Genomic DNA, 25,454 nt, shown 5'->3' with positions numbered 1-25,454 from the left:
TGCTCCACGAAACATAAGTGTAACTCTGTGAGATGAATTCACACATCACCAAGAAGTTTCTAAGAAAGCTACTTTCTAGTTTTCATCTGTGGATATTTCCTTTGTCACTGTAATGTTCTTTGCGCTATGAAGTATCTAATTGCAGATTTCCAGAAAACTGTGCTGGCAATGCAGTTTCTCAGAAAGCTTCTCTTTAGGTATTATGTGAGGATATTTCCTTTATCACCATGGGCCCCTAAAGTCTCCCAAATATCACTTTGCAGATTCCACGAGAAGAGTGTTAGCAAACTTCTTCTTGAGGCAGAGGTTGTAACTCTGTGAGATGAACTCACAGATCAGAAAGAAGTTTCTCAGAAAGCTTCTTTCATGTTTTGAACAGATGAAATTTCCTTTATCAGCGTAGGCCTCAATGTGATCCAAAGAAGCCCTTCTCGGTTTCCCCAAAGACAGAGTTAATGGAATGCTCCAAGAAACATAAGTGTAACTCTGTGAGCTGAATTCACACATCACCAAGAAGTTTTAAGAAAGCTTCTTTCTAGTATTCATCCGTGGATATTTCTTTTGTCACTGAAATGTTCATTGCGCTATGAAGTATCTAATTGCAGATCTCCAGAAAACTGTGCTAACAAACTGATCACTGAAGAGAAACGTGTAACTCTGTGAGTTGCATTCACACAAGGCAATGCAGTTTCTCAGATAGCTTCTCTTTAGTTATTATGTGAGGATATTTCCTTTATCACCATGGGCCCCTAAAGGCTCCCAAATATCACTTTGCAGATTCCACGAGAAGAGTGTTAGCAAACTTCTTCTTGAGGCAGAGGTTGTAACTCTGTGAGATGAACTCACAGATCAGAAAGAAGTTAATCAGAAAGCTTCTTTCACGTTTTGAACGGATGAAATTTCCTTTATCAGCGTAGGCCTCAATGTGATCCAAAGAAGCCCTTCTCAGTTTCCCCAAAGACAGTGTTAATGGACTGCTCCACGAAACATAAGTGTAACTCTGTGAGATGAATTCACACATCACAAAGAAGTTTCCAAGAAAACTTCTTTCTAGTTTTCATCGGTGGATATTTCCTTTGTCACTGTAATGTTCATTGCGCTATGAAGTATCTAATTGCAGATCTCCAGAAAACTGTGCTAACAAACTGATCACTGAAGAGAAACGTGTAACTGTATGAGTTGCTTTCACACATGGCAATGCAGTTTCTCAGAAAGCTTCTCTTTAGTTATTATGTGAGGATATTTCCTTTATCACCTTTGGCACCAATAGGCTCCCAAATATCACTTTGCAGATTCCACGAAAAGAGTGTTAGCAAACTGCTTCTTAAGACAGAGGTTGTAACTCTGTGAGATGAACTCACAGATCAGAAAGAAGTTTCTCAGAAAGCTTCTTTCACGTTTTGAACGGAAGAAATTTCCTTAATCAGCGTAGGCCTCAATGTGATCCAAAGAAGACCTTCTCAGTTTCCCAAAGACAGTGTTAATTGACTGCTCCAAGAAACATAAGTGTAACTCTGTGAGATGAATTCACACATCACCAAGAAGTTTCTAAGAAAGCTTCTTTCTAGTTTTCATCTGTGGATATTTCCTTTGTCACTGTAATGTTCATAGCGCTATGAAGTATCTAATTGCAGATCTCCAGAAAACTGTGCTAACAAACTGATCACTGAAGAGAAACGTGTAACTCTGTGAGTTGCATTCACACATGGCAATGCAGTTTCTCAGAAAGCTTCTCCTTAGTTATTATGTGAGGATATTTCCTTTATCACCATGGGCCACTATAGGCTCCCAAATATCACTTTGCAGATTCCACGAGAAGAGTGTTAGCAAACTTCGTCTGAGGCAGAGGTTGTAAATCTGTGAGATGAACTCACAGATCAGAAAGAAGTTTCTCAGAAAACTTCTATCACGTTTTGAACGGATGAAATTTGCTTTATCAGCGTAGGCCTCAATGTGATCCTAAGACGCCCTTCTCAGATACCACAAAGACAGTGTTAATGGACTGCTCCACGAAACATAAGTGTAACTCTGTGAGATGAATTCACACATCACCAAGAAGTTTCTAAGAAAGCTTCTTTCTAGTTTTCATCTGTGGATATTTCCTTTGTCACTGTAATGTTCATTGCGCTATGAAGTATCTAATTGCAGATTTCCAGAAAACTGTGCTGGCAATGCAGTTTCTCAGAAAGCTTCTCTTTAGTTATTATGTGAGGATATTTCCGTTATCACCATGGGCCCCAATAGGCTCCCAATATCACTTTGCAGATTCCACGAAAAGAGTGTTAGCAAACTGCTTCTTGAGGCAGAGGTTGTAACTCTGTGAGATGAACTCACAGATCAGAAAGAAGTTTCTCAGAAAGCTTCTTTCACGTTTTGAACGGTAGAAATTTCCTTTATCAGCGTAGACCTCAATGTGATCCAAAGAAGCCCTTCTCAGATTCCTTAAAGACAGTGTTAAAGGACTGCTCCACGAAACATAAGTGTAAATCTGTGAGATGAATTCACACATCACCAAGAAGTTTCTAAGAAAGCTTCTTTCTAGTTTTCATCTGTGGATATTTCCTTTGTCACTGTAATGTTCATTGCGCTAGGAAGTATCTAATTGCACATCTCCTGAAAACTGTGCTAACAAACTGATCACTGAAGAGAAACGTGTAACTCGGTGAGTTGCATTCGCAGATGGCAATGCAGTTTCTCAGAAAGCTTCTCTTTAGTGATTATGTGAGGATATTTCCTTTATCACCATGGGCCCCAATAGGCTCCCAAATATCTCCTTGCAGATTCCACGAAAAGAGTGTTAGCAAACTTCTTCTTGAGGCAGAGGTTGGAACTCTGTGAGATGAACTCACAGATCAGAAAGACGTTTCTCAGAAAGCTTCTTTCACCTTTTGAACGGATGAAATTTCCTTTATCAGCGTAGGCCTCAATGTGATCCAAAGAAGACCTTCTCAGATTCCTCAAAGACAGTGTTAATGGACTGCTCCACGAAACATAAGTGTAACTCTGTGAGATGAATTCATACATCACCAAGAAGTTTCTAAGAAAGCTTCTTTCTAGTTTTCATCTGCGGATATTTCCTTTGTCACTGTAATGTTCATTGCGCTATGAAGTATCTAATTGCAGATTACCAGAAAACTGTGCTGAAAATGCAGTTTCTCAGAAAGCTTCTCTTTAGTTATTATGTGAGAATATTTCCTTTATCACCATGGGCCCCAATAGGCTCCCAAATATCACTTTGCAGATTCCACGAAAAGAGTGTTAGCAAACTGCTTCTTGAGGCAGAGGTGGTAACTCTGTGAGATGAACTCACAGATCAGAAATAGGTTTCTCAGAAAGCTTCTTTCAGGTTTTGAACGGAAGAAATTTCCTTTATCAGCGTAGGCCTCAATGTGATCAAAAGAAGACCTTCTCAGTTTCTCCAAATACAGTGTTAATGGACTACTCCACGAAACATAAGTGTAACTCTGTGAGATGAATTCACACATCACCAAGAAGTTTCTAAGAAAGCTTCTTTCTAGTTTTCATCTGTGGATATTTCCTTTGTCACTGTAATGTTCATTGCGCTATGAAGTATCTAATTGCAGATCTCCAGAAAACTGTGCTATAAAACTGATCACTGAAGAGAAACGTGTAACTCTGTGAGTTGCATTCACACATGGCAATGCAGTTTCTCAGAAAGCTTCTCTTTAGTTATTATGTGAGGATACTTCCTTTATCATCTTGGGCCCCTATAGGCTCCCAAATATAACTTTGCAGATTCCACGAGAAGAATGTTAGCAACCTGCTTCTTGAGGCAGAGGTTGTAACTCTGTGAGATGAACTCACAGATCAGAAAGAAGTTTCTCAGAAAGCTTCTTTCACGTTTTGAACGGATGAAATTTCCTTTATCAGCGTAGGCCTCAATGTGATCCAAAGAAGCACTTCTCAGTTTCCCCAAAGACAGTGTTAATGGACTGCTTCACGCAAAATAAGTGTAACTCTGTGAGATGAATTCACACATCACCAAGAAGTTTCTAAGAAAGCTTCTTTCTAGTTTTCATCTGTGGATATTTCCTTTGTCACTGTAATGTTCATTGCGCTATGAAGGATCTAATTGCAGATTTCCAGAAAACTGTGCTAACAAACTGATCACTGAAGAGAAACGTGTAACTCTGTGAGTTGCATTCACACATGCAATGCAGTTTCTCAGAAAGCTTCTCTTTAGTTATTATGTGAGGATATTTCCTTTATCACCATGGGCCCCTATAGGCTCCCAAATATCACTATGCAGATTCCACGAGAAGAGTGTTAGCAAACTGTTTCTTGAGGCAGAAGTTGTAACTCTGTGAGATGAACTCACAGATCAGAAAGAAGTTTCTCAGAAAGGTTCTTTCACGTTTTGAACGGATGTAATTTCCTTTATCAGCATTGGCCTCAATGTGATCCAAAGAAGCCCTTCTCAGATACCTCAAAGATGGTGTTAATGGACTGCTCCACGAAACATAAGTGTAACTCTGTGAGATGAATTCACACATCACCAAGAAGTTTCTAAGAAAGCTTCTTTCTAGTTTTCATCTGTGGATATTTCCTTTGTCACTGTAATGTTCATTGCGCTATGAAATATCTTATTGCAGACTTCCAGAAAACTGTGCTGGCAATGCAGTTTCTCAGAAAGCTTCTCTTTAGTTATTATGTGAGGATATTTCCTTTATCACCATGGGCCCCAATAGGCTCCCAAATATCACTTTGCAGATTCCACGAATAGAGTGTTAGCAAACTGTTTCTTGAGGCAGAGGTTGGAACTCTGTGAGATGAACCCATAGATCAGAAAGAAGTTTCCCAGAAAGCTTCTTTCACGTTTTGAACGAATGAAATTTCCTTTATCAGCGTAGGCCTCAATGTGATCCAAAGAAGCCCTTCTCAGATTCCTCAAAGGCAGTGTTAATGGACGGCTCCACGAAACAGAAGTGTAACTCTGTGAGATGAATTCAAACATCACCAAGAAGTTTCTAAGAAAGCTTCTTTCTAGTTGTCATCTGTGAATATTTCCTTTGTCACTGTAATGTTCATTGCGCTATGTTGTATCAAATTGCAGATTTCCAGAAAACTGTGCTAACAAACTGATCACTGAAGAGAAACGTGTAACTCTGTGAGTTGCATTCACACATGGCAATGCAGTTTCTCAGAAAGCTTCTCTTTAGTTATTATGTGAGGATATTTGCTTTATCACCATGGGCCCCAATAGGCTCCCAAATATCACTTGGCAGATTCCACGACAAGAGTGTTAGCAAAGTTCTTCTTGAGGCAGAGGTTGTAACTCTGTGAGATGAACTCACAGAGCAGAAAGAAGTTTGTCAGAAAGCTTCTTTCACGTTTTGAACGGATGAAATTTCCTTTATCAGCGTTGGCCTCAATGAGATCCAAAGAAGCCTTTCTCAGATTCCTCAAAGACAGTGTTAATGGACTGCTCCACGAAACATAAGTGTAACTCGGTGAGATGAATTCACACATCAACAAGAAGTTTCTAAGAAAGCTTCTTTCTACTTTTCATCTGTGGATATTTCCTTTGTCACTGTAATGTTCATTGCGCTATGAAGTATCTAATTGCAGATCTCCAGAAAACTGTGCTAAGAAACTGATCACTGAAGAGAAAGGTGTAACTCTGTGAGTTGCATTCACACATGGCAATGCAGTTTCACAGAAAGCTTCTCTTTAGTTATTATGTGAGGACATTTCCTTATTCACCGTGTCCCCCAATAGGCTCCCAAATATCACTTTGCAGATTCCACGAAAAGAGTGTTAGCAAACTTTTTCTTGAGGCAGAGGTTGTAACTCTGTGAGATGAACTCACAGATCAGAAAGAAGTTTCTCAGAAAGCTTCTTTCACCTTTTGAACGGATGAAATTTCCTTTATCAGCGTAGGCCTCAATGTGATCCAAAGAAACCCTTCTCAGATTCCTCAAAGACAGTGTTAAAGGACTGCTCCACGAAACAGAAGCATAACTCTGTGAGATGAATTCACACATCACCAAGAAGTTTCTAAGAAAGCTTCTTTCTAGTTTTCATCTGTGCATATTTCCTTAGTCACTGTAATGTTCATTGTGCTATGAAGTATCTAATTGCAGATTCCCAGAAAACTGTGCTGGCAATGCAGTTTCTCAGAAAGCTTCTCTTTAGTAATTATGTGAGGATATTTCCTTTATCACCATGGGCCCCAATAGGCTCCCAAATATCACTTTGCAGATTCCACGACTAGAGTGTTAGCAAACTGCTTCTTGAGGCAGAGGTTGGAACTCTGTGAGATGAACTCACAGATCAGAAAGAAGTTTCTCAGAAAGCTTCTTTCACGTTTTGAACGGATGAAATTTCCTTTATCAGCGTAGGCCTCAATGTGATCCAAAGAAGCCCTTCTCAGATTCCTCAAAGACAGTGTTAATGGACTGCTCCACGAAACATAAATGTAACTCTGTGAGATGAATTCACACATCACCAAGAAGTTTCTAGGAAAGCTTCTTTCTAGTTTTCATCTGTGGATATTTCCTTTGTCAATGTAATGTTCATTGCGTTATGAAGTATCTAATTGCAGATCTCCAGAAAACTGTGCGAACAAACTGATCACTGAAGAGGAACGTGTAACTCTGTGAGTTGCATTCACACACGGCAATGCAGTTTCTCAGAAAGCTTCTCTTTAGTTATTATGTGAGGATAATTCCTTTATCACCATATGCCCCAATAGGCTCCCAAATATCACTTTGCAGATTCCACGAAAAGAGTGTTAGCAAACTGCTTCTTGAGGCAGAAGTTGTAACTCTGTGAGATGAACCCACAGATCAGAAAGAAGTTTCTCAGAAAGCTTCTTTCACGTTTTGAACGGATAAAATTTCATTTATCAGCGTAGGCCTCAATGTGATCCAAAGAAGCCCTTCTCAGTTTCTCCAAAGACAGTGTTAATGGACTGCTCCACGAAACATAAGTGTAACTCTGTGAGATGAATTCACACATCACCAAGAAGTTTCTAAGAAAGCTTCTTTCTAGTTTTCATCTGTGGATATTTCCTTTGTCACTGTAATGTTCATTGCGCTATGGAGTATCTAATTGCAGATTTCCAGAAAACTGTGCTAACAAACTGATCACTGAAGAGGAACGTGTAACTCTGTGAGTTGCATTCACACATGGCAATGCAGTTTCTCAGAAAGCTTCTCTTTACTAATTATGTGAGGACATTTCCTTTATCACCATGGGCCACTAGAGGCTCCCAAATATCAGTTTGCAGATTCCACGAAAAGAGTGTTAGCAAACTGCTTCTTGAGGCAGAGGTTGTAACTCTGTGAGATGAACCCATAGATCAGAAAGAAGTTTCCCAGAAAGCTTCTTTCACGTTTTGAACGGATGAAATTTCCTTTATCAGCGTAGGCCTCAATGTGATCCAAAGAAGCCCTTCTCAGATTCCTCAAAGACAGTGTTAATGGACTGCTCCACGAAACAGAAGTGTAACTCTGTGAGATGAATTCACACATCACCAAGAAGTTTCTAACAAAGCTTCTTTCTAGTTTTCATCTGTGGATATTTCCTTTGATACTGTCATGTTCATTGTGCTATGAAGTATCTAATTGCAGATTTCCAGAAAACTGTGCTGGCAATGCAGTTTCTCAGAAAGCTTTTCTTTAGTTATTATGTGAGGACATTTCCTTTATCACCATGTCCCCCAATAGGCTCCCTAACATCACCTTGCGGATTCCACGAAAAGAGTGTTAGCAAACTGCTTCTGGAGGCAGAGGTTGTAACTCTGTGAGATGAACTCACAGATCAGAAAGAAGTTTCTCAGAAAGCTTCTATCACGTTTTGAACGGATGAAATTTCCTTTATCAGCGCAGGCCTCAATGTGATCCCAAGAAGCCCTTCTCAGATTCCTCAAAGACAGTGTTAATGGACTGCTCCATGAAACATAAGTGTAACTCTGTGAGATGAATTCACACATCACCAAGAAGTTTCTAAGAAAGCTTCTTTCTAGTTGTCATCTGTGGATATTTCCTTTGTCACTGTAATGTTCATTGCGCTATGAAGTATCTAATTGAAGATTTCCAGAAAACTGTGCTAACAAACTGATCACTAAAGAGAAACGTGTAACACTGTGAGTTGTATTCACACATGGCAATGCAGTTTCTCAGAAAGCTTCTCTTTAGTTATTATGTGAGGATATTTCCTTTATCACCATGGGCCCCAATAGGCTCCCAAATATCACTTTGCAGATTCCACGAATAGAGTGTTAGCAAACTGCTTCTTGAGGCAGAGGTTGTAACTCTGTGAGATGAACTCACAGAACAGAAAGAAGTTTCTCAGAAAGCTTCTTTCACGTTTTGAACGGATGAAATTTCCTTTATCCGCGTAGGCCTCAATGTGATCCAAAGAAGCCCTTCTCAGTTTCCCCAAAGACAGTGTTAATGGACTGCTCCACGAAACATAAGTGTAACTCTGTGAGATGAATTCACAGATCACCAAGAAGTTTCTAAGAAAGCTTCTTTCTAGTTTTCATCTGTGGATGTTTCCTTTGTCACTGTAATGTTCATTGCGCTATGGAGTATCAAATTGCAGATCTCCAGAAAACTGTGCTAACAAACTGATCACTGAAGAGAAACGTGTAACTCTGTGAGTTGCATTCACACATGGCAATGCAGTTTCTCAGAAAGCTTCTCTTTAGTTATTATGTGAGGATATTTCTTTATCACCATGGGCCCCTATAGGCTCCCAAATATCACGTTGCGGATTCCACGAGAAGAGTGTTAGCAAACTTCTTCTTGAGGCAGAGGTTGTAACTCTGTGAGATGAACTCACAGATCAGAAAGAAGTTTCTCAGAAAGCTTCTTTCACGTTTTGAACGGATGAAATTTCCTTTATCAGCGTAGGCCTCAATGTGATCCAAAGAAGCCCTTCTCAGATTCCTCAAAGACAGTGTTAATGGACTGCTCCATGAAACATAAATGTAACTCTGTGAGATGAATTCACACATCACCAAGAAGTTTCTAGGAAAGCTTCTTTCTAGTTTTCATCTGTGGATATTTCCTTTGTCACTGTAAAGTTCATTGCGCTGTGAAGTATCTAATTGCAGATCTCCAGAAAACTGTGCGAACAAACTGATCACTGAAGAGAAACGTGTAACTGTATGAGTTGCATTCACACATGGCAATGCAGTTTTTCAGAAAGCTTCTCTTTAGTTATTATGTGAGGATAATTCCTTTATCACCATATGCCCCAATAGGCTCCCAAATATCACTTTGCAGATTCCACGAAAAGAGTGTTAGCAAACTGCTTCTTGAGGCAGAGGTTGTAACTCTGTGAGATGAACTCACAGATCAGAAAGAAGTTTCTCTGAAAGCTCCTTTCAGGTTATGAATGGATGAAATTTCCTTTATCAGCGTAGGCCTCAATGTGATCCCAAGAAGCCCTTCTCAGTTTCCCCAAAGACAGTGTTAATCGACTGCTCCACGAAACATAAGTGTAACTCTGTGAGATGAATTCACACATCACCAAGAAGTTTCTAAGAAAGCTTCTTTCTAGTTTTCATCTTGGATATTTCCTTTGTCACTGTAATGTTCATTGCGCTATGAAGTATCTAATTGCAGATCTCCAGAAAACTGTGCTAACAAACTGATCACTGAAGAGAAACGTGTAACTCTGTGAGTTGCATTCACACATGGCAATGCAGTTTCTCAGTAAGCTTCTCTTTAGTTATTATGTGAGGATATTTCCTTTATCACCATGGGCCCCAATAGGCTCCCAAATATCACTTTGCAGATTCCACGAAAAGAGTGGTAGCAAACTGCTTCTTGAGGCAGAGGTTGTAACTCTGTGAGATGAACCCACAGATCAGAAAGAAGTTTCTCAGAAAGCTTCTTTCACGTTTTGAACGGATGAAATTTCCTTTATAAGCGTAGGCCTCAATGTGATCCAAAGAAGCCCTTCTCAGTTTCCCCAAAGACAGTGTTAATGGACTGCTCCACGAAACATAAGTGTAACTCTGTGAGATGAATTCACACATCACCAAGAAGTTTCTAAGAAAGCTTCTTTCTAGTTTTCATCTGTGGATATGTCCTTTGTCACTGTAAAGTTCATTGCGCTATGAAGTATCTAATTGCAGATTTCCAGAAAACTGTGCTGGCAATGCAGTTTCTCAGAATGCTTCTCTTTAGTTATTATGTGAGGATATTTCCTTTATCACCATGGGCCCCAATATGCTCCCAAATATCACTTTGCAGATTCCACGAAAAGAGTGTTAGCAAACTGCTTCTTGAGGCAGAGGTTGTAACTCTGTGAGATGAACTCACAGATCAGAAAGAAGTTTCTCAGAAAGCTTCTTTCGCGTTTTGAACGGATGAAATTTCCTTCATCAGCGTAGGCCTCAATGTGATCCGAAGAAGCCCTTCTCAGTTTCCCCAAAGACAGTGTTAATGGACTGCTCCACGTAACATAAGTGTAACTCTGTGAGATGAATTCACACATCACTAAGAAGTTTCTAAGAAAGCTTCTTTCTAGTTTTCATCTGTGGATATTTCCTTTGTCACTGTAATGTTCACTGCGCTATGAAGTATCTAATTGCAGATCTCCAGAAAACTGTGATAACAAACTGATCACTGAAGAGAAACGTGTAACTCTGTGAGTTGCATTCACACATGGCAATTCAGTTTCTCAGAAAGCTTCTCTTTAGTTATTATGTGAGGATATTTCCTTTATCACCATGGGTCCCAATTGGCTCCCAAATATCACTTTGCAGATTCCACTGAAAGAGTGTTAGCAAACTGCTTCTTTAGGCAGAGGTTGTAACTCTGTGAGATGAACTCACAGATCAGAAAGAAGTTTCTCAGAAAGCTTCTTTCACGTTTTGAACGGATGAAATTTCCTTTCTCAGCGTCGGCCTCAATGGGATCCAAAGAAGCCCTTCTCAGATTAATCAAAGACAGTGTTAATGGACTGCTCCACGAAACATAAGTGTAACTCTGTGAGATGAATTCACACATCACCAAGAAGTTTCTAAGAAAGCTTCTTTCTAGTTTTCATCTGTGGATATTTCCTTTGTCACTGTAATGTTCATTGAGCTATGAAGTATCTAATTGCAGATTTCCAGAAAACTGTGCTGGCAATGCAGTTTCTCAGAAAGCTTCTCTTTAGTTATTATGTGAGGATATTTCCTTTATCACCATGGGCCCCAATAGGCTCCCAAATATCACTTTGCAGATTCCACGAAAAGAGTGTTAGCAAACTGCTTCTTGAGGCAGAGGTTGTAACTCTGTGAGATGAACTCACAGATCAGAAGGAAGTTTCTCAGAAAGTTTCTTTCACGTTTTGAACAGATGAAATTTCCTTCATCAGCGTAGGCCTCAATGTGATCCAAAGAAGCCCTTCTCAGTTTCCCCAAAGACAGTGTTAATGGACTGCTCCACGAGACATAAGTGTAACTCTGTGAGATGACTTCACACATCACTAAGAAGTTTCTAAGAAAGCTTCCTTCTAGTTTTCATCTGTGGATATTTCCTTTGTCACTGTAATGTTCATTGCGCTATGAAGTGTCTAATTGCAGATCTCCAGAAAACTGTGCTAACAAACTGATCACTGAAGAGAAACGTGTAACTCTGTGAGTTGCATTCACACATGGCAATGCAGTTTCGCAGAAAGCTTCCCTTTAGTTTTTATGTGAGGACATTTCCTTTATCACCATGGGCCCCTATAGGCTCCCAAATATCACTTTGCAGATACCACGAGAGGAGTGTTAGCAAACTTCTTCTTGAGGCAGAGGTTGTAACACTGTGAGATGAACTCACAGATCAGAAAGAAGTTTCTCAGAAAGCTTCTTTCACGTTTTGAACGGATGAAATTTCCTTTATCAGCGTAGGCCTCAATGTGATCCAAAGAAGCCCTTCTCAGATTCCTCAAAGACAGTGTTAATGGACTGCACCACGAAACATAAGTGTAACTCTGTGAGATGAATTCACACATCACCAAGAAGTTTCTAGGAAAGCTTCTTTCTAGTTTTCATCTGTGGATATTTCCTTTGTCACTGTAATATTCATTGCGCTATGAAGTATCTAATTGCAGATCTCCAGAAAACTGTGCGAACAAACTGATCACTGAAGAGAAACCTGTAACTCTATGAGTTGCATTCACACATGGTAATGCAGTTTCTCAGAAAGCTTCTCTTTAGTTATTATGTGAGGATATTCCTTTATCACCGTGGGCCCCAATAGGCTCCCAAATATAACTTTGCAGATTCCACGAAAAGAGTGTTAGCAAACTGCTTCTTGAGGCAGAGGTTGTAACTCTGTGAGATGAACTCACAGATCAGAAAGAAGTTTCTCAGAAAGCTTCTTTCACGTTTTGAACGGATGAAATATCCTTTATCACTGTAGGCCTCAATGTGATCCAAAGAAGCCCTTCTCAGATTCCTCAAAGACAGTGTTAATGGACTGCTCCACGAAACATAAGTGTAACTCTGTGAGATGAATTCACACATCACCAAGAAGTTTCTAAGAAAGCTGCCTTCTAATTTTCACCTTTGGATATTTCCTTTGTCACTGTAATGTTCATTGCGCTATGAAGTGTCTAATTGCAGATTTCCAGAAAACTGTGCTGGCAATGCAGTTTCTCAGAAAGCTTCTCTTTAGTTATTATGTGAGGATATTTCCTTTATCACCATGGGCCCCTATAGACTCCCAAATATCACTTTGCAGATTCCACGAAAAGAGTGTTAGCAAACTGCTTCTTGAGGCAGAGGTTGTAACTCTGTGAGATGAACTCACAGATCAGAAAGAAGTTTCTCAGAAAGCTTCTTTCACGTTTTGAACGGATGAAATTTCCTTCATCAGCGTAGGCCTCAATGTGATCCAAAGAAGCCCTTCTCAGTTTCCCCAAAGACAGTGTTAATGGACTGCTCCACGAGACATAAGTGTAACTCTGTGAGATGAATTCACACATCACCAAGAAGTTTCTAAGAAAGCTTCTTTCTAGTTTTCATCTGTGGATATTTCCTTTGTCACTGTAATGTTCATTGCACTATGAAGTATCTAATTGCAGATCTCCAGAAAACTGTGCTAACAAATTGATCACTGAAGAGGAACGTGTAACTCTCTGAGTTGCATTCACACATGGCAATGCAGTTTCTCAGAAAGCTTCTCTTTACTTATTATGAGAGGATATTTCCTTTATCACCATGGGCCCCTATAGGCTCCCAAATATCAGTTTGCAGATTCCACGAAAAGAGTGTTAGCAAACTGCTTCTTGAGGAAGAGGTTGTAACTCTGTGAGATGAACCCATAGATCATAAAGAAGTTTCTCAGAAAGCTTCTTTCACGTTTTGAACGGATGAAATTTCCTTTATCAGCGTAGGCCTCAATGTGATCCAAAGAAGCCCTTCTCAGATTCCTCAAAGACAGTGTTAATGGACTGCTCCACGAAACATAAATGTAACTCTGTGAGATGAATTCACACATCACCAAGAAGTTTCTAAGAAAGCTTCTTTCTAGTTTTCATCTGTGGATAATTCCTTTGTCACTGTAAGGTTCATTGCGCTATGAAGTATCTAATTGCAGATTTCCAGAAAACTGTGCTGGCAATGCAGTTTCTCAGAAAGCTTCTCTTTACTTATTATGTGAGGATATTTCCTTTATCACCATGGGCCCCAATAGGCTCCCAAATATCACTTTGCAGATTCCACGAAAAGAGAGTTAGCAAACTGCTTCTTGAGGCAGAGGTTGTAACTCTGTGAGATGAACTCACAGATCAGAAAGAAGTCCTTCAGAAAGCTTCTATCACGTTTTGAACGGATGAAATTTCCTTTATCAGCGTAGACCTCCATGTGATCCAAAGAAGCCCTTCTCAGATTCCTCAAAGACAGTGTTAATGGACTGCTCCACGAAACATAAGTGTAACTCTGTGAGATGAATTCACATTTCACCAAGAAGTTTCTAAGAAAGCTTCTTTCTAGTTTTCATCTGTGGATATGTCCTTTGTCACTGTAAAGTTCATTGCGCTATGAAGTATCTAATTGCAGATTTCCAGAAAACTGTGCTGGCAATGCAGTTTCTCAGAAAGCTTCTCTTTCGTTATTATGTGAGGATATTTCCTTTATCACGATGGGCCCCAATAGGCTCCCAAATATCACTTTGCAGATTCCACGAAAAGAGTGTTAGCAAACTGCTTCTTGAGGCAGAGGTTGTAACTCTGTGAGATGAGCTCACAGATCAGAAAGAAGTTTCTCAGAAAGCTTCTTTCATGTTTTGAACGGATGAAATTTCCTTCATCAGCGTAGGCCTCAATGTGATCCAAAGAAGCCCTTCTCATTTTCCCCAAAGACAGTGTTAATGGACTGCTCCACGAGACATAAGTGTAACTCTGTGAGATGAATTCACACATCACCAACAAGTTTCTAAGAAAGTTTCTTTCTAGTTTTCATCTGTGGATATTTCCTTTGTCACTGTAATATTCATTGCGCTATGAAGTATCTAATTGCAGATCTCCAGAAAACTGTGCTAACAAACTGATCACTGAAGAGAAACGTGTAACTCTCTGAGTTGCATTCACACATGGCAATGCAGTTTCTCAGAAAGCTTCTCTTTAGTTATTATGTGAGGATATTTCCTTTATCACCATGGCCGCTATAGGCTCCCAAATATCACTTTGAAGATTCCACGAGAAGAGTGTTAGCAAACTTCTTCTTGAGGCAGAGGTTGTAACTCTGTGAGATGAACTCACAGATCAGAAAGAAGTTTCTCAGAAAGCTTCTTTCACGTTTTGAACGGATGAAATTTCCTTTATCAGCGTAGGCCTCATGTGATCCAAAGAAGCCCTTCTCAGATTCCTCAAAGACAGTGTTAATGGACTGCTCCACGAAACATAAGTGTAACTCTGTGAGATGAATTCACACATCACCAAGAAGTTTCTAGGAAAGCTTCTTTCTAGTTTTCATCTCTGGATATTTCCTTTGTCACTGTAATGTTCATTGCGCTATGAAGTATCTAATTGCAGATCTCCAGAAAACTGTGCGAACAAACTGATCACTGAAGAGAAACGTGTAACTCTATGAGTTGCATTCACACATGGCAATTCAGTTTCTCAGAAAGCTTCTCTTTAGTTATTATGTGAGGATAATTCCTCTATCACCATATGCCCCAATAGGCTCCCAAATATCACTTTGCAGATTCCACGAAAAGAGTGTTAGCGAACTGCTTCTTGAGGCAGAGGTTGTAACTCTGTGAGATGAACTCACAGATCAGAAAGAAGTTTCTCAGAATGCTTCTTTCACGTTTTGAACGGAAGAAATTTCCTTTATCAGCGTAGGCCTCAAAGTGATCCAAAGAAGACCTTCTCAGTTTCCCCAAAGACTGTGTTAATGGACTGCTCCACGAAACATAATTATAACTGTGTGAGATGAATTCACACATCACCAAGAAGTTTCTAGGAAAGCTTCTTTCTAGTTTTCATCTGTGGATATATCCTTTGTCACTGTAATGTTCATTGCGCTATGAAGTATCTAATTGTAGATCTGCAGAAAACTGTGCAAACAAACTGATCACTGAAGAGAAACGTGTAACTCTCTGAGTTGCATTCACACATGGCAATGCATTTTCTGAGAAAGCTTCTCTTTAGTTATTATGTGAGGATATTTCCTTTATCACCATGGGCCCCTATAGGCTCCCAAATATCACTTTGCAGATTCCACGAGAAGAGTGTTAGCAAACTTCTTCTTGAGGCAGAGGTTGTAACTCTGTGAGATGAACTCACAGATCAGAAAGAAGTTTCTCAGAAAGCTTCTTTCACGTTTTGAACGGATGAAATTTCCTTTATCAGCGTAGGCCTCAATGTGATCCAAAGAAGCCCTTCTCAGATTCCTCAAAGACAGTGTTAATGGACTGCTCCACGAGACATAAGTGTAACTCTGTGAGATGAATTCACACATCACCAAGAAGTTTCTAAGAAAGCTTCTTTCTAGTTTTCATCTGTGGATATGTCCTTTGTCACTTTAAAGTTCATTGCGCTATGAAGTATCTAATTGCAGATTTCCAGAAAACTGTGCTGGCAATGCAGTTTCTCAGAAAGCTTCTCTTTAGTTATTATGTGAGGATATTTCCTTTATCACCATGGGCCCCAATATGCTCCCAAATATCACTTTGCAGATTCCACGAAAAGAGTGTTAGCAAACTGCTTCTTGAGGCAGAGGTTGTAACTCTGTGAGATGAACTCACAGATCAGAAACAAGTTTCTCAGAAAGCTTCTTTCGCGTTTTGAACGGATGAAATTTCCTTCATCAGCGTAGGCCTCAATGTGATCCGAAGAAGCCCTTCTCAGTTTCCCCAAAGACAGTGTTAATGGACTGCTCCACGAGACATAAGTGTAACTCTGTGAGATGAATTCACACATCACCAAGAAGTTTCTAAGAAAGCTTCTTTCTAGTTTTCATCTGTGGATATTTCCTTTGTCACTGTAATGTTCATTGCGCTATGAAGTATCTAATTGCAGATTTCCAGAGAACTGTGCTAACAAACTGATCACTGAAGAGAAACGTGTAACTCTGTGAGTTGCATTCAGACATGGCAATGCAGTTTCACAGAAAGCTTCCCTTTAGTTTTTATGTGAGGACATTTCCTTTATCACCATGGGCCCCTATAGGGTCCCAAATATCACTTTGCAGATACCACGAGAGGAGTGTTAGCAAACTGCTTCTTGAGGCAGAGGTTGTAACTCTGTGAGATGAACTCACAGATCAGAAAGAAATTTCTCAGAAAGCTTCTTTCACGTTTTGAACGGATGAAATTTCCTTTATCAGTGTAGGCCTCAATGTGATCCAAGGAAGCCCTTCTCAGATTCCTCAAAGACAGTGTTAATGGACTGCTCCACGAAACATAAGTGTAACTCTGTGAGATGAATTCACACATCACCAAGAAGTTTCTAGGAAAGCTTCTTTCTAGTTTTCATCTGTGGATATTTCCTTTGTCACTGTAATGTTCATTGCGTATGAAGTATCTAATTGCAGATCTCCAGAAAACTGTGCGAACAAACTGATCACTGAAGAGAAACGTGTAACTCTATGAGTTGCATTCACACATGGCAATGCAGTTTCTCAGAAAGCTTCTCTTTAGTTATTATGTGAGGATAATTGCTTTATCACCATGTGCCCCAATAGGCTCCCAAATATCACTTTGCAGATTCCACGAAAAGAGTGTTAGCAAACTGCTTCTTGAGGAAGAGGTTGTAACTCTGTGAGATGAACCCATAGATCATAAAGAAGTTTCTCAGAAAGCTTCTTTCACGTTTTGAACGGATGAAATTTCCTTTATCAGCGTAGGCCTCAATGTGATCCAAAGAAGCCCTTCTCAGATTCCTCAAAGACAGTGTTAATGGACTGCTCCACGAAACATAAGTGTAACTCTGTGAGATGAATTCACACATCACCAAGAAGTTTCTAAGAAAGCTTCTTTCTAGTTTTCATCTGTGGATAATTCCTTTGTCACTGTAATGTTCATTGCGCTATGAAGTATCTAATTGCAGATTTCCAGAAAACTGTGCTGGCAATGCAGTTTCTCAGAAAGCTTCTCTTTACTTATTATGTGAGGATATTTCCTTTATCACCATGGGCCCCAATAGGCTATCAAATATCATTTTGCAGATTCCACGAAAAGAGTGTTAGCAAACTGCTTCTTGAGGCAGAGGTTTAACTCTGTGAGATGAACTCACAGATCAGAAAGAAGTTTCTCAGAAAGCTTCTTTCACGTTTTGAACGGATGAAATTTCCTTCATCAGCGTAGGCCTCAATGTGATCCAAAGAAGCCCTTCTCATTTTCCCCAAAGACAGTGTTAATGGACTGCTCCACGAGACATAAGTGTAACTTTGTGAGATGAATTCACACATCACCAAGAAGTTTCTAGGAAAGCTTCTTTCTAGTTTTCATCTGTGGATATTTCCTTTGTCACTGTAATGTTCATTGCGCTATGAAGTATCTAATTGCAGATCTCCAGAAAACTGTTCGAACAAACTGATCACTGAAGAGAAACGTGTAACTCTGTGAGTTGCATTCACACATGGCAATGCAGTTTCAGAGAAAGCTTCCCTTTAGTTTTTATGTGAGGATATTTCCTTTATCACCATATGCCCCAATAGGCTCCCAATTATCACTTTGCAGATTCCACGAGAGGAGTGTTAGCAAACTTCTTCTTGAGGCAGAGGTTGTAACTCTGTGAGATGAACTCACAGATCAGAAAGAAGTTTCTCAGAAAGCTTCTTTCACGTTTTGAACGGATGAAATTTCCTTTATCAGCGTAGGCCTCAATGTAATCCAAAGACGCCCTTCTCAGATTCCTCAAAGACAGTGTTAATGAACTGCTCCACGAAACATAAGTGTAACTCTGTGAGATGAATTCACACATCACCAAGAAGTTTCTAGGAAAGCTTCTTTCTAGTTTTCATCTCTGGATATTTCCTTTGTCACTGTAATGTTCATTGCGCTATGAAGTATCTAATTGCAGATCTCCAGAAAACTGTGCGAACAAACTGATCACTGAAGAGAAACGTGTAACTCTATGAGTTGCATTCACACATGACAATGCAGTTTCTCAGAAAGCTTCTCTTTAGTTATTATGTGAGGATAATTCCTTTATCACCATATGCCCCAATAGGCTCACAATATCACTTTGCAGATTCCACGAAAAGAGTGTTAGCAAACTGCTTCTTGAGGCAGAGGTTGTAACTCTGTGAGATGAACTCACAGATCAGAAAGAAGTTTCTCAGAATGCTTTTTTCACGTTTTGAACGGAAGAAATTTCCTTTATCAACGTAGGCCTCAAAGTGATCCAAAGAAGACATTCTCAGTTTCCCCAAAGACAGTGTTAATGGACTGCTCCACGAAACATAAGTGTAACTCAGTGAGATGAATTCACACATCACCAACAAGTTTCTAAGAAAGCTTCTTTCTAGTTTTCATCTGTGGATATTTCCTTTGTCACTGTAATGTTCATTGCACTATGAAGTATCTAATTGCAGATCTCCAGAAAACTGTGCTAACAAACTGATCACTGAAGAGAAACGTGTAACTCTGTGAGTTGCATTCACACATGGCAATGCAGTTTCTCAGAAAGCTTCTCTTAAGTTATTATGTGAGGATATTTCCTTTGTCACCAGGGGCCCCTATAGGCTCCCAAATATTACTTTGCAGATTCCACGAGAAGAGTGTTAGCTAACTGCTTCTTGAGGCAGAGGTTGTAACTCTGTGAGATGAACTCACAGATCAGAAAGAAGTTTCTCAGAAAGCTTCTTTCACGTTTTGAACGGATGAAATTTCCTTTATCACTGTAGGCCTCAATGTGATCCAAAGGAGCCCTTCTCAGATCCCTCAAAGACAGTGTTAATGGACTGCTCCACGAAACAAAGTGTAACTCTGTGAGATGAATTCACACATCACCAAGAAGTTTCTAAGAAAGCTGCTTTCTAATTTTCATCTTTGGATATTTCCTTTGTCACTGTAATGTTCATTGCGGTATGAAGTGTCTAATTGCCGATTTCCAGAAAACTGTGCTGGCAATGCAGTTTCTCAGAAAGCTTCTCTTTAGTTATTATGTGAGGATATTTCCTTTATCACCATGGGCCCCAATAGGCTCCCAAATATCACTTTGCAGATTCCACGAAAAGAGTGTAGCAAACTTCTTCTTGAGGCAGAGGTTGTAACTCTGTGAGATGAACTCACAGATCAGAAAGAAGTTTCTCAGAAAGCTTCTTTCACGTTTTGAACGGATGAAATTTCCTTTATCACCGTAGGCCTCAATGGGATCCAAAGAAGCCCTTCTCAGATTCCTCAAAGACAGTGTTAATGGACTGCTCCACGAAACATAAGTGTAACTCTGTGAGATGAATTCACACATCACCAAGAAGTTTCTAGGAAAGCTTCTTTCTAGTTTTCATCTGTGGATATGTCCTTTGTCACTGTAAAGTTCATTGCGCTATGAAGTATCTAATTGCAGACTTCCAGAAAACTGTGCTGGCAATGCAGGTTCTCAGAATGCTTCTCTTTAGTTATTATGTGAGGATATTTCCTTTATCACCATGGGGCCCAATACGCTCCCAAATATCACTTTGCAGATTCCACGAAAAGAGTTTAGCAAACTTCTTCTTGAGGCAGAGGTTGTAACTCTGTGAGATGAACTCACAGATCAGAAAGAAGTTTCTCAGAAAGCTTCTTTCACGTTTTGAACGGATGAAATTTCCTTTATCAGCGTAGGCCTCAATGTGATCCAAAGAAGCCCTTCTCAGTTTCCCCAAAGACAGTGTTCATCGACGGCTCCACGAAACATAAGTGTAACTCTCTGAGATGAATTCACACATCACCAAGAAGTTTCTAAGAAAGCTTCTTTATAGTTTTCATCTGTGGATATTTCCTTTGTCACTGCAATGTTCATTGCGCTATGAAGTATCTAATTGCAGATCTCCAGAAAACTGTGCTAACAAACTGATCCCTGAAGAGATACCTGTAACTCTGTGAGATGATTTCACACATGGCAATGCAGTTTCTCAGAAAGCTTCTCTTTAGTTATTATGTGAGGATATTTCCTTTATCACCGTGTTCCCCTATAGGCTCCCAAATATCACATTGCAGATTCCACGAGAAGAGTGTTAGGAAATTTCTTCTTGAGGCAGAGTTTGTAACTCTGTGAGATGAACTCACAGATCAGAAAGAAGTTTCTCAGAAAGCTTCTTTCACGTTTTCAACGGATGAAATTTCCTTTATCAGCGTAGGCCTCAATGTGATTCGAAGAAGCCCTTCTCAGTTTCCCCAAAGACAGTGTTAATGGACTGCTCCACGACACATAAGTGTAACTCTGTGAGATGAATTCACACATCACCAAGAAGTTTCTAAGAAGGCTTCTTTCTAGTTTTCATCTGTGGATATTTCCATTGTCACTGTAATGTTCATTGCATTATGAAGTATGTAATTGCAGACCTCCAGAAAACTGTGCTAACAAACTGATCACTGAAGAGAAACGTGTAACTCTGTGAGTTGCATTCAAACATGGCAATGCAGTTTCTCAGAAAGCTTCTCTTTAGTTATTATGTGAGGATATTTCCTTTATCACCATGGGCCCCTATAGGCTCCCAAATATCACTTTCCAGATTCCACGAGAAGAGTGTTAGCAAACTTCGTCTTGAGGCAGAGGTTGTAAATCTGTGAGATGAACTCACAGATCAGAAAGAAGTTTCTCAGAAAGCTTCTTTCACGTTTTGAACGGAGGAAATATCCTTTATCAGCGTAGGCCTCAATGTGATTCAAAGAAGCCCTTCTCAGTTTCCCCAAAGACAGTGTTAACGGACTGCTCCACGAAACATAAGTGTAACTCTGTGAGATGAATTCACACATCACCAAGAACTTTCTAAGAAACCTTCTTTCTAGTTTTCATCTGTGGATATTTCCTTTGTCACTGTAATGTTCTTTGCGCTATGAAGTATCTAATTGCACATTTCCAGAAAACTGTGCTAACAAACTGATCACTGAAGAGAAACGTGTAACTCTGTGAGTTGCATTCACACATGGCAATGCAGTTTCTCAGAAAGCTTCTCTTTAGTTATTATGTGAGGATATTTCCTTTATCACCATGGGCCCCAATAGGCTCCCAAATATCACTTTGCAGATTCCACGAAAAGAGTGTTAGCAAACTTCTTCTAGAGGCAGAGGTTGTAACTCTGTGAGATGAACTCACAGATCAGAAAGAAGTTCCTCAGAAAGCTTCTTTCACGTTTTGAACGGATGAAATTTCCTTTATCAGCGTAGGCGTCAATGTGATCCAAAGAAGCCCTTCTCAGATTCCTCAAAGACAGTGTTAATGGACTGCTCAACGAAAAATAACTGTAACACTGTGAGATGAATTCACACATCACCAAGTAGTTTCTAAGAAAGCTTCTTTCTAGTTTTCATCTGTGGATATTTCCTTTGTCACTGTAATGTTCATTGCGCTATGAAGAATCTAATTGCAGATCTCCAGAAAACTGTGCAAACAAACTGATCACTGAAGAGAAACGTGTAACTCTGTGAGTTGCATTCACACATGGCAATGCAGTTTCTCAGAAAGCTTCTCTTTAGTTATTATGTGGGAATAATTCCTTTATCACCATGGGCCCCAATAGGCTCCCAAATATCCCTTTGCAGTTTCCACGAAAAGAGTGTTAGCAAACTGCTTCTTGCGGCAGACGTTGTAACTCTGTGATATGAACTCACAGATCAAAAAGAAGTTTCTCAGAAAGCTTCTTTCACGTTTTGAACGGATGAAATTTCCTTTATCAGCGTAGGCGTCAATGTGATCCAAAGAAGCCCTTCTCAGATTCCTCAAAGACAGTGTTAATGGACTGCTCCATGAAACATAAGTGTAACTCTGTGAGATGAATTCACACATCACCAAGAAGTTTCTAAGAAAGCTTCTTTCTAGTTTTCATCTGTGGATATTTCCTTTGTCACTGTAATGTTCATTGCGCTATGAAGTATCTAATTGCAGATCTCCAGAAAAGTGTGCTAACAAACAGATCACTGAAGAGAAACGTGTAACTCTGTGAGTTGCATTCACACATGGCAATGCAGTTTCTCAGAAAGCTTCTCTTTAGTTATTATATGAGGATATTTCCTTTATCACCATGGGCCCCTGTAGGCTCCCAAATATCACTTTGCAGATTGCACGAGTAGAGTGTCAGCAAACTTCTTCTTGAAGCAGAGGTTGTAACTCTGTGAGATGAACTCACAGATCAGAAAGAAGTTTCTCAGAAAGCTTCTTTCACGTTTTGAACGGATGAAATTTCCTTTATCAGCGTAGGCCTCAATGTGATCCAAAGAAGCCCTTCTCCGATTCCTCAAAGACAGTGTTAATGGACCGCTCCACGAAACATAAGTGTAACTCTGTGAGATGAATTCACACATCACCAAGAAGTTTCTAAGAAAGCTTCTTTCTAGTTTTCATCTGGGAATATTTCCTTTTTCACTGTAATGTTCATTGCGCTATGAAGTATCTTATTGCAGATCTCCAGAAAACTGTGCTAACAAACTGATCACTGAAGAGAAACGTGTATCTCTGTGAGTTGCATTCACACATGGCAATGCAGTTTCTCAGAATGTTTCTCTTTAGTTATTATGTGAGGAGTATTCCTTTATCACCATGTTCCCCAATAGGCTCCCAAATATCACTTTGCAGTTTCCACGAAAAGAGTGTTAGCAAACTGCTTCTTGACGCAGACTTTGTAACTCTGTGAGATGAACTCACAGATCAGAAAGAAGTTTCTCAGAAAGCTTCTTTCACGTTTTGAACGGATGAAATTTCCTTTATCAGCGTAGGCGTCAATGTGATCCAAAGAAGCCCTTCTCAGATTCCCCAAAGACAGTGTTAATGGACTGCTCCACGAAACATAAGTGTAACTCTGTGAGATGAATTCACACATCACCAAGAAGTTTCTAAGAAAGCTTCTTTCTAGTTTTCATCTGTGGATATTTCCTTTGTCACTGTAATGTTCATAGCGCTATGAAGTATCTAATTGCAGATTTCCAGAAAACTGTGCTAACAAACTGATCACTGAAGAGAAACGTGTAACTCTGTGAGTTGCATTCACACATGGCAATGCAGTTTCTCAGAAAGCTTCTCTTTAGTTATTATGTGAGGATATTTCCTTTACCAGCATGAGCCCCAATAGGCTCCCAAATATCACTTTGCAGATTCCACGAAAAGAGTGTTAGCAAACTGCTTCTTGAGGCAGAGGTTGTAACTCTGTGAGATGAGCTCACAGAGCAGAAAGAAGTTTCTCAGAAAGCTTCTTTCACGTTTTGAACGGATGAAATTTCCTTTATCAGCATAGGCCTCAATATGATCCAAAGAAGCCCTTCTCAGTTTCCCCAAAGACAGTGTTAATGGACTGCTCCAGGAAACATAAGTGTAACTCTGTGAGATGAATTCGCACATCACCAAGAAGTTTCTAAGAAAGCTTCTTTCTAGTTTTCATCTGTGGATATTTCCTTTGTCACTGTAATGTTCATTGCGCTACGAAGTATCTAATTGCAGATCTCCAGAAAACTGTGATAACAAACTGATCACTGAAGAGAAACGTGTAACTCTATGAGTTGCATTCACAAATGGCAATGCAGTTTCTCAGAAAGCTTTTCTGTAGTTATTATGTGAGGATATTTCCTTTATCACCATGGCCCCCTATAGGCTCCCAAATATCACTTTGCAGATTCCATGAGAAGAGTGTTAGCAAACTTCTTCTTGAGGCAGAGGTTGTAACTCTGTGAGATGAACTCACAGATCAGAAAGAAGTTTCTCAGAAAGCTTCTTTCACGTTTTGAAGGGAAGAAATTTCCTTTATCAGCGTAGGCCTCAATGTGATCCAAAGAAACCCTTCTCAGATTCCTCAAAGACAGTGTTAATGGACTGCTCAACGAAAAATAACTGTAACTCTATGAGATGAATTCAGACATCACCAAGAAGTTTCTAAGAAAGCTTCTTTCTAGTTTTCATCTGTGGATATTTCCTTTGTCACTGTAATGTTCATTGCGCTATGAAGTATCTAATTGTAGATCTCCAGAAAACTGTGCTAACAAACTGATCACTGAAGAGAAACGTGTAACTCTGTGAGTTGCATTCACACATGGCAATGCAGTTTCTCAAAAAGCTTCTCTTTAGTTATTATGTGGGAATAATTCCTTTATCACCATGGGCCCCAATAGGCTCCCAAATATCACTTTGCAGTTTCCACGAAAAGAGTGTTAGCAAACTGCTTCTTGCGGCAGACGTTGTAACTCTGTGAGATGAACTCAGATCAAAAAGAAGTTTCTCAGAAAGCTTCTTTCACGTTTTGAACGGATGAAATTTCCTTTATCAGCGTAGGCGTCAATGTGATCCAAAGAAGACCTTCTCAGATTCCCCAAAGACAGTGTTAATGGACTGCTCCACGAAACATAAGTGTAACTCTGTGAGATGAATTCACACATCACCAAGAATTTTCTATGAAAGCTTCTTTCTAGTTTTCATCTGTGGATATTTCCTTTGTCACTGTAATGTTCATTGCGCTATGAAGTATCTAATTGCAGATCTCCAGAAAACTGTGCTAACAAACTGATCACTGAAGAGAAACGTGTATCTCTGTGAGTTGCATTCACACATGGCAATGCAGTTGCTCAGAAAGTTTCTCTTTAGTTATTATGTGAGGATAATTCCTTTATCACCATGTTCCCCAATAGGCTCCCAAATATCACTTTGCAGTTTCCACGAAAAGAGTGTTAGCAAACTGCTTCTTGACGCAAACGTTGTAACTCTGTGAGATGAACTCACAGATCAGAAAGAAGTTTCTCAGAAAGCTTCTTTCACGTTTTGAACTAATGAAATTTCCTTTATCAGCGTAGGCCTCAATGTGATCCAAAGAAGCCCTTCTCAGATTCCTCAAAGACAGTGTTAATGGACCGCTCCACGAAACATAC

This window comes from Rhinopithecus roxellana, chromosome 10 (genome assembly GCF_007565055.1).
Source record: "Rhinopithecus roxellana isolate Shanxi Qingling chromosome 10, ASM756505v1, whole genome shotgun sequence".
NCBI lineage: Eukaryota > Metazoa > Chordata > Mammalia > Primates > Cercopithecidae > Rhinopithecus > Rhinopithecus roxellana.
This window is presented reverse-complemented; position numbering follows the sequence as displayed.